Source organism: Camelus ferus, chromosome 13, assembly GCF_009834535.1.
Source record: "Camelus ferus isolate YT-003-E chromosome 13, BCGSAC_Cfer_1.0, whole genome shotgun sequence".
Lineage (NCBI taxonomy): Eukaryota > Metazoa > Chordata > Mammalia > Artiodactyla > Camelidae > Camelus > Camelus ferus.
Genome location: NC_045708.1, coordinates 19,792,729 through 19,805,208, shown reverse-complemented (window position 1 = coordinate 19,805,208; position 12,480 = coordinate 19,792,729). Strand labels below are relative to the sequence as shown.

Sequence of the window (12,480 nt, the reverse complement as noted above, 5' to 3'; positions counted from 1 at the left end):
CTTCCTAGGTCAGGGGAGTGAGCGCTGCAGAAGGACATTTTCTTCATTTCATGTTGATTCTGACTCTGAAAGTCATACTATCATACCTGAACTCTAGATGGACACTTTTCATGAGTGTTTACCAACTGAATTTCTTCTCTGCAGAGCCCCTCCCCTCAAAAAAGGCAGTCCCCATCTTCAGAGTCTCTTACCTCTTCAAGTTTACTTCTGCCTCCATCACAGACTCTTCTTTTGGATGATATACTGTGAAATGTCTCCAAGTTTTAACCCTGGGATCTCTGATCTCTCTCTGCTGTCTTCCTCCAAGATCTTACTCAGTCACCTGGCTTAATATAATTATAAAAATAATTATTACCATCTATTTTGTAAAACCTTTTACTTTAACTACAGAAACATGTTCATCCATGTCCATTAGTTCATTTGTTCCTCATAAAAACTTCAACAGTTGGAAAATGAGAAAAATGAGGTACAAAGAGTTTAAGCAAGTTCTCTGGGGTCATCATACAAGTGGTAGGAGAGTAGAACTCTTGTTCAGGGCTTTTTAACTTTTAGCCATCACCTTTTAACTGAGAGGGCAATCCATCTGGTCTGGTTCTGACCTCCACCCTAAGTTTCAGTCCTACAGTCTATGCAGAAGACTCAACACCCAAAATAAAACTCATTTCCCATGGATCTAGACACATTCCCCCTTCATCCTTCAAGCCAAGGTTAAGGTTCTTTGACAAGTACAGGTTCAAACCTTAATTTCTTTTCTGACTCGTGCTTCTCTGCTTGTCTGTTTCTGCCCCTCTAGTCTAAGCACCACCCTCTTGTGTTCCTGCCTCTCATCCTTTCCCCTCCATTTCATTTCACCTAGATCCCCAGGTTAGTCTCCCTAAATCATGAGACCTTGCCCTGCTGAGGAATCTTTAAAGACTCAGATATTGCTTTAGTGCTATGCTTGGAGCACCAGGTGGCAAATGCCCCAAGGTGTTGATTCCCATTTTCCCCTTGGCCTCTACACTGCACTCTGGACGTGCCCATGCTCATTCGTACTTTCTCACCTTTCCTAACAGGGGCCTTCCTTCCTGCCTAGCTGAATTCTTGATATATTTTAAGGCTCACTTCAGTCACCATCTCCATGAAGCCTTCCTTGGCTGCACTTATCTTTTCCTCTCTGAACCCAAATATTAATTTTAATTTTTTCACAACCTTTTATTGTTGTATTTTATTCATTGAACACAAACCATAGTAAGGAGAACAATCAATTGACCCTGACTCAGAAATGACATAGATGATAGACTCAGAAGTGAATGACATTAAAAGTTATTATAACAGTATTCTGTATGTCCAAAAGTTAAGCAGAGACATGGAAGACATAAAAAGATCCTAAGTGAACATCTTGACAATATCTAAGATGACAAATAAACTGGATGGGATTAATAATAGATTAGATATTGCAAATGCAATGGTTAGTGAATTTGATGGCATAGCAAAAAAACCAAAATGGAACACACAGAGAAAAAAATTTTATGTGAAAATAGCATTAGTGAGCTATGAAATAACTTTAATAAGTAGCCTACTCTACAGGTAATTGGAGATCCCAAAACAAGGAGGAACTGGAGATAGAAAATATTTAAAGAAATAATGGTCAAAAAAAAAAAAAAAAAAGAAAGAATGGTCAAAATATTCAGACTATAAACCTATGGATCTGTGATTAATTTTATGCATCAATTTGGCTAGACTATACTGCCCTGTTGTTTGGTCAATCACCAGTCTAGATGTTGCTGTGAGTCATTTTTTAGATATACTAACTTTTAAATCAGTAGACTTTGAGGAAAGCATATGACCCTTTATAATATGAGTGGGCCTCATCCAATCAGTTGAAGGCTTTAAGAGAAGGAATTCTGCCAAGACTGCCTCTGGATTCAAGACTGCAACATCAGCTCTTACTGGAATTTCCAGTCTGCTGTCTGGCCCTACATATTTTAGGCTTTCCAGTCCCCACCACCACATGAGCCAATTCCTTAAAATAAATCTCTATCTACACACATACATCCTACTAGTTCTGTTTCTCTAGAGAACCCTGACCCATACAAAATCTAAGAAGCTCAAGGAACTCCGAGCATAAGAAACAAGGTACATCAAAATCAAATTGCTCAAAACCAACGATAGAGAATCTTAAAAGCAATCAGAAGAAAGACGTTACGTACAGAGGAACAAGATAAGGATACAATGCAACATCTTATGTACAGAAGAACAAAGACAAAGATACAATGCCAACAAGAACGGAGCAACATCTCTAATGTGCTCCAGTAAAATTGTATCTAGAAAAGTATATCAAGGAAAAACTGTTCACAAATGAAGGGGAAATTAAAGCATTTTCAGACATGCAAAAGCTGAAAGAATTCATCACCAGCAGACCCATCATAAAAGAAATGTTAAAGGAATACTTTTGTATGGAAGGAAAGTGATAGCAAAGTGATAGCAGGTGAGAATCTGGATCTATAGGAAGGAGTGAAGAGCATTGGAAATGTAACCACGTGGGTAAATATATAAGATTTTTTCTTTTTTGCGGGCGGAGGTAATTAGGTAAGATTTTTTCTTTTTACAAAACTTTAAAAAAGATAATTGCCAGTTTAAACAAAAATACTAAGGTATTGTGGATTTTATAACATATATAAAAAGTAAAATACATGACAACAATAACAAAGACTATGGGGTGAGAAATATAAGATTATTATATTAAGTGAAGTAGTATATCATCAATTGAACTTAGACTCTGATAGTTAAAGGTGTATACGATGAGATAAACAAGTTTATACTGTATGGCATAGGGAACTATATTCAATATCTTATAGTAACTTATGGTTAAAAAGAACATGAAAATGAATATATGTATGTTCCTATATGACTGAAGTACTGCTCTGTACACCAGAAATTGACACATCGTAAACTGACTATACTCCAATAAAAATATATTAAAAAATAATAACTGAATCACTTTGCTGTACACCTGAAACTAACATTGTAAATCAACTATACGTCAATTAAAAATTTTTTTTAAATGAAAAAAAAAAAAGATGTATATGTGAATCCCCAAAATGACCACCAAACCAAAAATAACAAAATAGTTATGGCTAAAAGCCAACAAAGATAAGATGGAATCAGGAAAAGATACTGAATTAAAAAAAAAGGCAGAAAAAGAGTACAAAAGGAACAAAGAGCAGTTGAAACAAAAATAGAAAACAAATACCAAGATAAGACTCAATCATATAAAAATAAATGTGTTTTAAACACTTCAATTGAAAGGCAGAGATTGTCATAATATACAGAAAAAGCAAGACCCAAGTACACACTGCTTACAAGAAATACATGTTAAATGTAAGTACAGTTGACACTTGAACAACACAGGTTTTTTGAAAAAATTATTTTATTTTACTTTATTTTTTGGTGGGGGGAGGTAATTAGGTTTATTTAATTGCGGAGGAGGTACTGGGGATTGATCCCAGGACCTTGTGTATGCTAAGCATGTGCTCTACCACTTGAGCTGTACCCTCCCCCTGAACAACACAGGTTTGAACTGTGCAAGTTCACTTATACTCAGATTGTTTTCAATAGATATGTACGTACTTCAGTACTACACGATCTGAGGCTGGTTGAACCCATGGATGCAGAACTGCAGATAGAGGGCTGACTGTGAAGTTATCTCTGGATTTTCAACAGCACCCCCATGTTGTACAAGGATCAACCTTATACAAATAGGTTAAACATAAAAAGATAGAAAAAGACATACTCTGATGACACTAGTCAAAATAAAGCCAGAGCAGCTATATGAATGGCAAGGTAGATTTCAGAGCAAAGAATATTGTTGAGACAAAGAAGGTAAGTTCATGCTAAAGGAGTCAATTAATTAAAATGCACAATCCTAAACATATGCAACTAATTACAGAGCTTCAAAATACATGAAGCAAAAAAACTGATAGAACTTCTGGAAGAAACAGAACTTCTATCTACAACTACAGCTGGAGATTCCAATATCCCACTCTCAGTATTACTGACAGGACAGGTAGGGAGAAAACCAGCAAGGATAGAGTAGACTTGAACAACACTTTCAATCAATTTGAGCTGATTGACATTTATAGAACCCCTCACATTTCTTCACACTCTAACTTGATTTCATTTTCAAACATCAGTAACATACTCATTCCTTTCACGTGCACATGAAATATTTACCAAGATAGGCCAGATTCTGGGTAGAACAAGTCTCAGTAAACTTAAGAGGATTCAAGCATATGGACTGAGGCCACAATGGAATGAAAGTAGAAACCAATAGCAGAAAGATCTTTGGAAAACTCCCAAATGCTTAAAAACTAACACACTTTTAAGTAGCCCACAGATCAAAGAAGAAATCAAAAGGGAATTTGAAAGTATTTTGGTTTTGTTTTTGGTTTATTTTTAATTGAAGCACAGTTGATTTATAATGTTGTTAGTTTCTGGTATATAGCATAGTGATTTAGTTATGCATATATATATTCTTTTTCATTATAGGTTTTTATAAGATATTGAATGTAGTTCCCTGTGCTATGCATTAGAACCTTGTTGTTAGGAATTTGAAAGTGTTTTGAACTGAATTAAAATAAAAAAAATAACATAGCAGAACTTGTGGAATATTGTTAAAGCAGTATTTGGGGGAAACTCATAGCACTAAATGCCTAGACTATGGGGAAAAAAAAAGAAAGGTCTCAAATCAATGACCTCAGGTTCTATCTTAGTAAACTAGGAAAAGAGCAAACTAAACTCAGCGTAAACAGAAGAAAGGAAATACTAAAGATCTAAAGAGAAATCAATGAAACAGAACACAGAAAAATAATGAAGTCATCAACCAGTGTTTGCTATGTACCAGGCACAGTACTAGGTACTGAGCACACATCTATGGTCCCATTCGTTGAGGATCCCCCAACTAGTAGGTTAGATGGACATTACCTGGAAAATAATCACTTCAGAATTCTAATATCATGATCATGATGGAATGTTCAAGGTACCCACCCTGCCTTTGAGAGGCCATTCTGGATGCTTAGGGGGAGGGGAGGGGAGGATGGTGGTTGAGTACAGGCTCTTAAGATGCAGACCTTTAAGTCCTATTCTGTGACCTTGGGCAAATAATCTAACCTTGATTGTCTTTTCTATAACATGGTTGTAATAAAAGTCTCTGCACTGCATATGATTGTTGGTAAGGATGAAAGAATATCTAACACATGGCAAATCCTCATCAAGTGTCAGATACTATCATAAAGACATCGGTTCCATCCTTCTGAGGGAAAGACATGCACAAAGACAGAAAGCAGTGAAAGACAGAGGAACAACCAGGGAAGGGCTGTCGCTCCCCAGGAAACTGTACTCATGTCCATTTTAGTATTTTCAAGTCAAGTCAAGCTAGGCACATAGCAGATATATAATTCATTACAACTGAAACCGAGTTTTTATGGTGCAGTGGGTATTGCTAATTAGCTGAATTACAAGAGTTCAGTGCTTTAAACCAGGAATAGCTATTTCTCAAGGCATGGTATGATGTAGCGTTGAGTATAGGTTCTGTAGTCAATTGCACAGATGAATGCCACTTACTCGCTGTGTAACTTAAGCAAGTTCAATGCCTTCAACTTGTTTCATCTGCAAAAATGGGCAGGGCAGACTACCCACTTCGCAGAGGTGCAAGGAGTATTAGATGAGATAATGTACATATCTTACCACACTGCCTTGCTCAAAGCTAGTACGTGGTCTTGGAGTTAGGTTTAAATTCTAGTTCTGCTACTTACTAGTTAGATGATCTTGGCGATACTAAGCTCCCTGAATCACCCTCTTTTTAACTCCCCTGGATAGGTAGGGTTCTGAGTGAGATAAGCCTGGTTTAGTGGATCATTTATCTATGGTGGTGGACTTTATTGAATAAATTTACTGGATACTATATTCCTCGTCTGCTTTTAAGAGAATTTTCTCACAAGCTCATCGTATTATGAGACTGTAAGCAGCTTTTTACAAGTATTAACTAATTCTCATTAGAACTCCAAGAGGTAGGTACTTTTATCCCCATTCAATGCGTGAGGAAACTGAGGCAGAGGTTAAGTAGCTTGCCCAAGACCACAGGGACTGCAAGTGTTGGCATCAGACTGTCACGCTTGGTCAACTGACTTGACTACAGGCATACATACAGAAAAAAGCCAGGAGAGCAGGTTTGTAAAGTCTACAGGTAGATATGGTGCAACCTGAAGTTTAGCTGAAAGGGTGGGACATAGAATACATGCTGACAGCTTTCCTTCAGGTATACTTCCATATCAGGAGATACTGTTTTTCACCTACCACCCAGCCCTACCCTGAGAATTTGTTCTAAAAACACTATTCAGGCTTTTTGCATCTACTCTCCAAAGACAGTGTTTATGTGGTAATGATACCAGGTGAGCTAGACACAGGGATAATCCTGGGGACGCGAAGATAAACAGGACCCTGCTTTGTACGTGTCCACCCCCAAGGAAGTGTCCCATCAATTTATGCAGAGGCCCATCTTCCTAGTTGTAGATCTGGGCAATTATGTAGCCTTTCTTTCTGGGTTTTCCCATCAAAACAGACCAATATCCACCTCAGAGAGCATAGTAATATATGCCAAATGTTTTGAAGAACCTGGCACACGTCACTACTTGTTTTGGGAAATAACTCCCGAGACACAGTGGTACTTGTAACAATCCAACAACTTCTCCCAGGTTTTTGTCCAATAATCACAGACACAAGTACTCCTATTCCCACATAAACTCTTGGCTTTGAGCACTTTGCAGTCCATCTGGACATCCCACGTGACCACCAAAACCAAGCCCCCGAATCTTCCCCTAAGGGTGACCCCAATGGCTTCTAAATGCCTATTCTACCTCCCCACCTTGTGAAATTCACTTAGCCACATCAGAGATTTAAACTCTTACCTTCTAGATGGTTCCCCACTAGTCCCCATCCTTCAGGGCCTTGATTTCACCAAGGCTGGCAGCCTGTACAAGGGCTTGACAAAAAGTTCTATTGTGACTCAACCACACCCCTTGGACACAGGCAGCAGAGGCTTAACCTAACAAGTGGTAACATTTATACAAATCTTGTAGTTGCCAATGTCAATTTGCCAGCAAGGTTAGGTCTGACCAGCAGATTTCCCGTATCAGTGGCCTACTGCATGAAGTCCGGAATACCACACCTTAAATCATTAGACAGGTACCTTAAGCATATCCACCTTTGAATTATCATCCAACAGAAATGAAAACAGGGCTTACCCAAGGAGCTTTTATCTGGGCCCTAACCAAAAAGCATTTTCCCAAGTGATGGTAAAGTGTCAATCTCAGACAAGAGCTCAGGGCCTTTTATTGTGGAACTAACCAGGCATTAACTGCTTTAACAAGCAGTTCCATTCACATAATACTCATTCAGCAGTCACATTTGCACATAAAAAAAGGAACCACACAAGTATGTATACTATCATCTTTATTTATGAGTACATTAGAAACTGACATGGATTTCTTTTAATAGGACATTTAGGTTCTCATGGGCATCTGCTTTTCACTCACTGTTAGAAAATACCACTTCAGAATGGTAAAAAAAAAAAAAAAAGGCTAAGTAGTATATTAGTGTTATCATGACAAGGTTCCAATTCATAGGAAACGTGGAAAGGTCTCTGGGCCTCCTAGGTCAAGACTATACTGTTTTAACAGACCTGCCCACACACCAGTATCATTTGGAAATCCTTAAAAATTTCAGTGGGCCCCTGGGCAACAGAACCACCTACTACTCTGCTGGGTTTTAAGGTGCAGTTCTAGGGTAAACACTGTGCCCAAACATTTTCAGGCCGTCCAGGCTTTATCTTCCAAAAATAGTGTATTACTCACTTTACCAACTCTCCCTGCCAAATAAAGGACCCCAAAGCATTAGCGTTAACTGCAAAATTAGCGAGGCTCCTCTTCTCTCCTGAATAAAAAAGACAAAGAAAGAATTAGACTCATATTTACTATCTTAACTTCAACTGTAAATTCTGGCATACTAGATGTTTCCTGCATGGTTTGTCTCCCCAGTCATTGTCCACAGGACTCTGAGAAGCTGTAGGAATATGCAGGTGCAGACTCAAGGCCCGGCTTCATCTCCAACGTTGTGGAAAGGGACTGTACATCACGGGGCAGAGCCCTATGCTCCCCTACGCCACCTGGACAGAGCCCGGGGAGAGTGACCTCCCGGGGTATCCACGTTGGAATGTGTTTTAACACCATTACCCCTATTTTCAAGAGATTTCACTTTTCCTCATACCCTACACAGATTTGAGAAAGGAAGCTCACCATGATCAGCAACTTTTAAAATAAATTCTAAAGTCACTGCTACTATTTTGTGCTTCATGTATTTTAATTACTGTCACTCATCACAGAAGTAGGCTGGTGCACAAGCCCAACTTCACTCCCATTGTGGGAAGGTTTTATACAAGAGATCAAACCCTTAGCTCCCTTGGATAGACCGTGGGGGAGGTGGTACATACAATGTATGGCTCATGTGACAGCTTTTGACTTTCGTTAAGCCACCAAAACAGTCAAAATCATTCCATTTTCAAAATACAAATTTCTCTCCATCACAATTAAAAATGTGAGAATCAGTTTTACGATACAGGAACAAAATTAAAAAAAGCCATCTTTCAGAATATAACCAGACATCTAAGAAATTGTAAATATGCTCACAAAAATGTAGTAGTCTTTGGATGCATTATACATCAGTAGCATCTTCATGAAAGGAACCCAGTTCAGAAAGATCAAACCTCTTATACAAAACACCGACAGGCAAACGCTGACAAGCCAAAAGCAATGTGTAGATTTACTTACCCCAAATCAAGCTATCCCGAATCCCGAATGAACACTGTAAAAGAAGGCAGGTAAGAGCTTAATCTACGACTACAGTAAAACTGAGTAAAGCAAATTTTTCCTGTATTTCAGTTCAACCCAGATCCAGATAGGTTGCTCTACAGAGCTGTTTCCTGCATGGTTTGTCTCCCCAGTCACGGTCCACAGGACTCTGAGAAGCTGTAGGAATATGCAGGCGCTGACTCAAGGCCCGGCTTCATCTCCAACGTTGTGGAAAGGGACTGTACATCACGGGGCAGAGCCCTATGCTCCCCTACGCCACCTGGACAGAGCCCGGGGAGAGTGACCTCCCGGGGTATCCACGTTGGTCACTATACTTGAGAAACTTCACCCAGTTGATAGCTGCTTCGGAGAGATATCTATAAGGGAGTAGACCCAAAACACCTGGAGTGTCAACAAAAAAATCCCAGTCCAAGACCGATAATCAGACACACATTAGTAATCTGAATTTTCAGCTAGGTCTCCAAAGAAAACATCTAGAAACCCCAACAGGCGATGAACTTCCTGCCAAAGAAATAGCGAGTGTACAGTCGTTACAGCAATTAAAGCTTCTATCTTTAATCCTATCATCTGGAATAGGAAAACCACCTCAAAAGATAAAACAACTCGCATAACTAAAGCATCCGTTTCTAAACCACAAAAACTTTTAAACAAAACCAGGAACAAAATACCCTGCATGCAACTCCACTTAAAGCGCCATCGCGCCTCCTAGGAGCAGCATTATACATGCCGCAATAAACAGTAACGAAGACGAACGCCGCGCAGGATGCCAACCCTGCAAGCCGGGGAGTTTCGGCACTAGCGCGCCTTGGTTACCGAGACTCACGGCCCATGAGGCCTCCCCGGCCCACACCCGACCCTGCCTCATTTTGCGAGTAAGTGTAGTTACCACGGACTCAAAAGATTCGGAATCATTCTAAACAGTAGATTCCCACGGAAAAAGCTGGTTGGGGTACCCGGGGTAGAAGACCTAGAGTTAACGAAGCAGGCGGTTAGGAAAACTTACCAAACACGCCACAGCAGGCGCAGCAGTCTTTCCCGAAAAGGCCGGAGAAACCGGAGGCATCGATATTTATACCTTCTATACGCGGAAGTCAAGGAACGTCTATTGCGCCTGCACTGCGTCATGCGCAATTAGGGAATCAGATTCGCTAAGGGTGCTGGGAATCTCCTGCAAGTTAAGCCCCACCCCTACCTGGCTCAGAGGCAACTCGCGATACTAGAGACTTCGCGCGGGATCTTGCGGGAGAGCGCGAGTTACAGAAACTCCGTTTTTTAAAGTATTTAAGAGGGTAGTTGTGTGCTGTATTTTATATTTATGTCTCTACGGTCACTTCACCAATCTGGAGAATATAGCATTAAATAAAGTCGCCAAAAACCCTTTGGAGTAATAAATATACAGAATAGAAAAAGAGATATGCAACCTCAAAAGGGGTTGAATCTGCCCTGTCACGTGTGAAATAAACATTTGATAAATGCGTTGGTAAGTCAGACGGAAGTGCTGAAGTGTACACTTAAAAATGGTTACACTGGTGAATTTTATGCTGAGTTTAACACTTACAAACACCTAATTTAAAGAAGGCAAGTAAAAAATCCTGAAGTTAGGGGAGGGTATAGCTCTGTGGTCTTGGGTTCTATTCCCAGTACCTCCAGTAAGAAAATAAGTAAATAAACCTAATTACCTCCTCAAAAAGTTTTAAAAATTAATAGAAAAAAATTAAAACCCTGAAGGTAAATATTACATGTGAAATGTTGAAATTGGGATAGAATTTCGAACAAGTGTTAGATAAATTGACAGCCATCACAACTCGGCTATAACGAATAGAAACATTTTTGGTGTTTCTCCCGTAACATTTTGTGCTGGGTATTTTACATACTTTAGCATCACAGCAATTCTAAGACATTGGTATTATTAAGATTTAGATGTGAAACAGGTCCAGCAGTAGTTCTCAAAAAGTGTAGTTGGCAGATTCTGGGGTCCCTGAGACTTTTTGGGGGGCTATGAGGTCAAAAGTATTTCATAATAATACTTAGATGTTTTCTGACTTTTTCACTGTATTGACTCTGCACTGATGTTATAAAATGAAATCGTGCTGTGAACTGCTGTTGCCTTAGTATGTTTCAAGGCCCTGTTGTCATTGTCTTCTTGATCAACACAAATTTACAATTAAAAAAAAAAAGTCAGTTTCACCGAAGAATTGTCCTTCATGAAGAAGTAAAAATCATTAATGTTACTAATTCTTGCCTTTTGCGTATCCATCTCTTTAATATTTTGTGACAAAGTAAGAAGTACACATAAAGCACTTAGGCTGCATGCAAAGGTACAGTGCTTATCTCCAGGAAAAGCACGTATACCATTGTTTGAGTTGTGTGCTGAAAAAGCCACATTTTTTTCATGGAATATCATTTTACTTGAAAGAATGGCTAACATCTTTACCAACTATATATCTCTGTGGGACTGGATTTTCTTCATTTATTTAAACCAAAACAGCTTATAGTAACAGACTGAATCCAAAAGTAGATATGAGAACTGAGTTGTCTTCTATTAAACCAGACATTAAAGTGATTTGCAAAAAAAAAAAAAAAAAAAAAAAGTAAAACAAGGCCACTCTTCTCACTAATTATTTTTGGAAAATAGTTATTTTTCAGGCAGGAGGGTATAGCTCAGTGGTAGAGTGTGTGCTTAGCATAAAAAAGAATAAAATAATGCCATTTGTAGCAACATGGGTGAACCTGAAGATTGACATTCTAAGTGAACTGGGCCGGAAAGAGAAAGAAAAATGCCATATGATATCACTTATTTGCGGAATCTAAAAAAAAGGACACAAATGAACTACTTACTGTTTATAACTAAGATGATTGATTTTTTGAATATAGGTAAGCACATTTGACTGTCCTTTATGATTGGATTACTGCCTTCTGTTGATTCTTATTTTGTGGTTGGCTTTATTCCTTTGAAAACTATGTAAGTTTAAAAAGCTTAAGCTCTAATCTATTCTTAGAAACAATGATCAGTACAGACATGTAAAACTAAAATGTGCAGTAGATTGTATACATGTATTTACATGCAATATGAAGTATATGTGCAAATTGTAATAATTCTACTTAATAAAACTGAAAAAGAAAAAAAAGAATTGCTATGACAGTCTACATTTTAGAACGGTAACTCTAGTGGCAATACTGGAGGATAGATTGGAGAGACAGAAGTTATAAAGTCCCATTAAAGTACGCTGGCTTTGAAGTTGCATGGTAAACAAGGCAAGGGGAGATAAAAGAATCAGAAGACATTTCTGAGGTAGAGAATGCATGGAACTTATTGTCCCACTGGGCTTTTGAGGTAAGAGAGGAACTTGCATATAATACTAAAATTTCAGACTTGGGAGGCTGAACATATATGGTGGTCTCTAATTCTGATAATTGAGAAAGTAGGCTGTACAGGTCGAGAATAAGGTCCACGTGGAAGGTATAAGTTGCCTGGGGAGCTTTTGGGTGTATATATGTCTAAACAGTAATTGGATAGAGGGTTGGATTCCAGCAAGAAATCCAAATTGTAGATAAAGATTTAGAAATTGTTGCA

General features: G+C 38.7%; 1 long non-coding RNA gene and 2 other non-coding genes across 3 annotated transcripts; all 3 read right to left on the bottom strand.

Annotated features, from left to right (window-relative positions):
• Nucleotides 1–7,474: 7,474 nt before the first annotated feature.
• LOC106729713 lies at nt 7,475–10,031 on the bottom strand. The gene is made up of 3 exons (XR_001366120.2): nt 9,910–10,031; nt 8,865–8,898; nt 7,475–7,971 (listed from the first exon to the last, which is right to left on the bottom strand). It is a non-coding gene; the product is annotated as an uncharacterized LOC106729713 (long non-coding RNA).
• On the bottom strand, nt 8,046–8,249 carry LOC116668391. The gene has a single exon (XR_004325559.1). It is a non-coding gene; the product is annotated as a small nucleolar RNA SNORA73 family (small nucleolar RNA).
• Nucleotides 9,008–9,211, bottom strand: LOC116668392. Its single transcript, XR_004325560.1, has one exon. It is a non-coding gene; the product is annotated as a small nucleolar RNA SNORA73 family (small nucleolar RNA).
• Nucleotides 10,032–12,480: the final 2,449 nt, after the last annotated feature.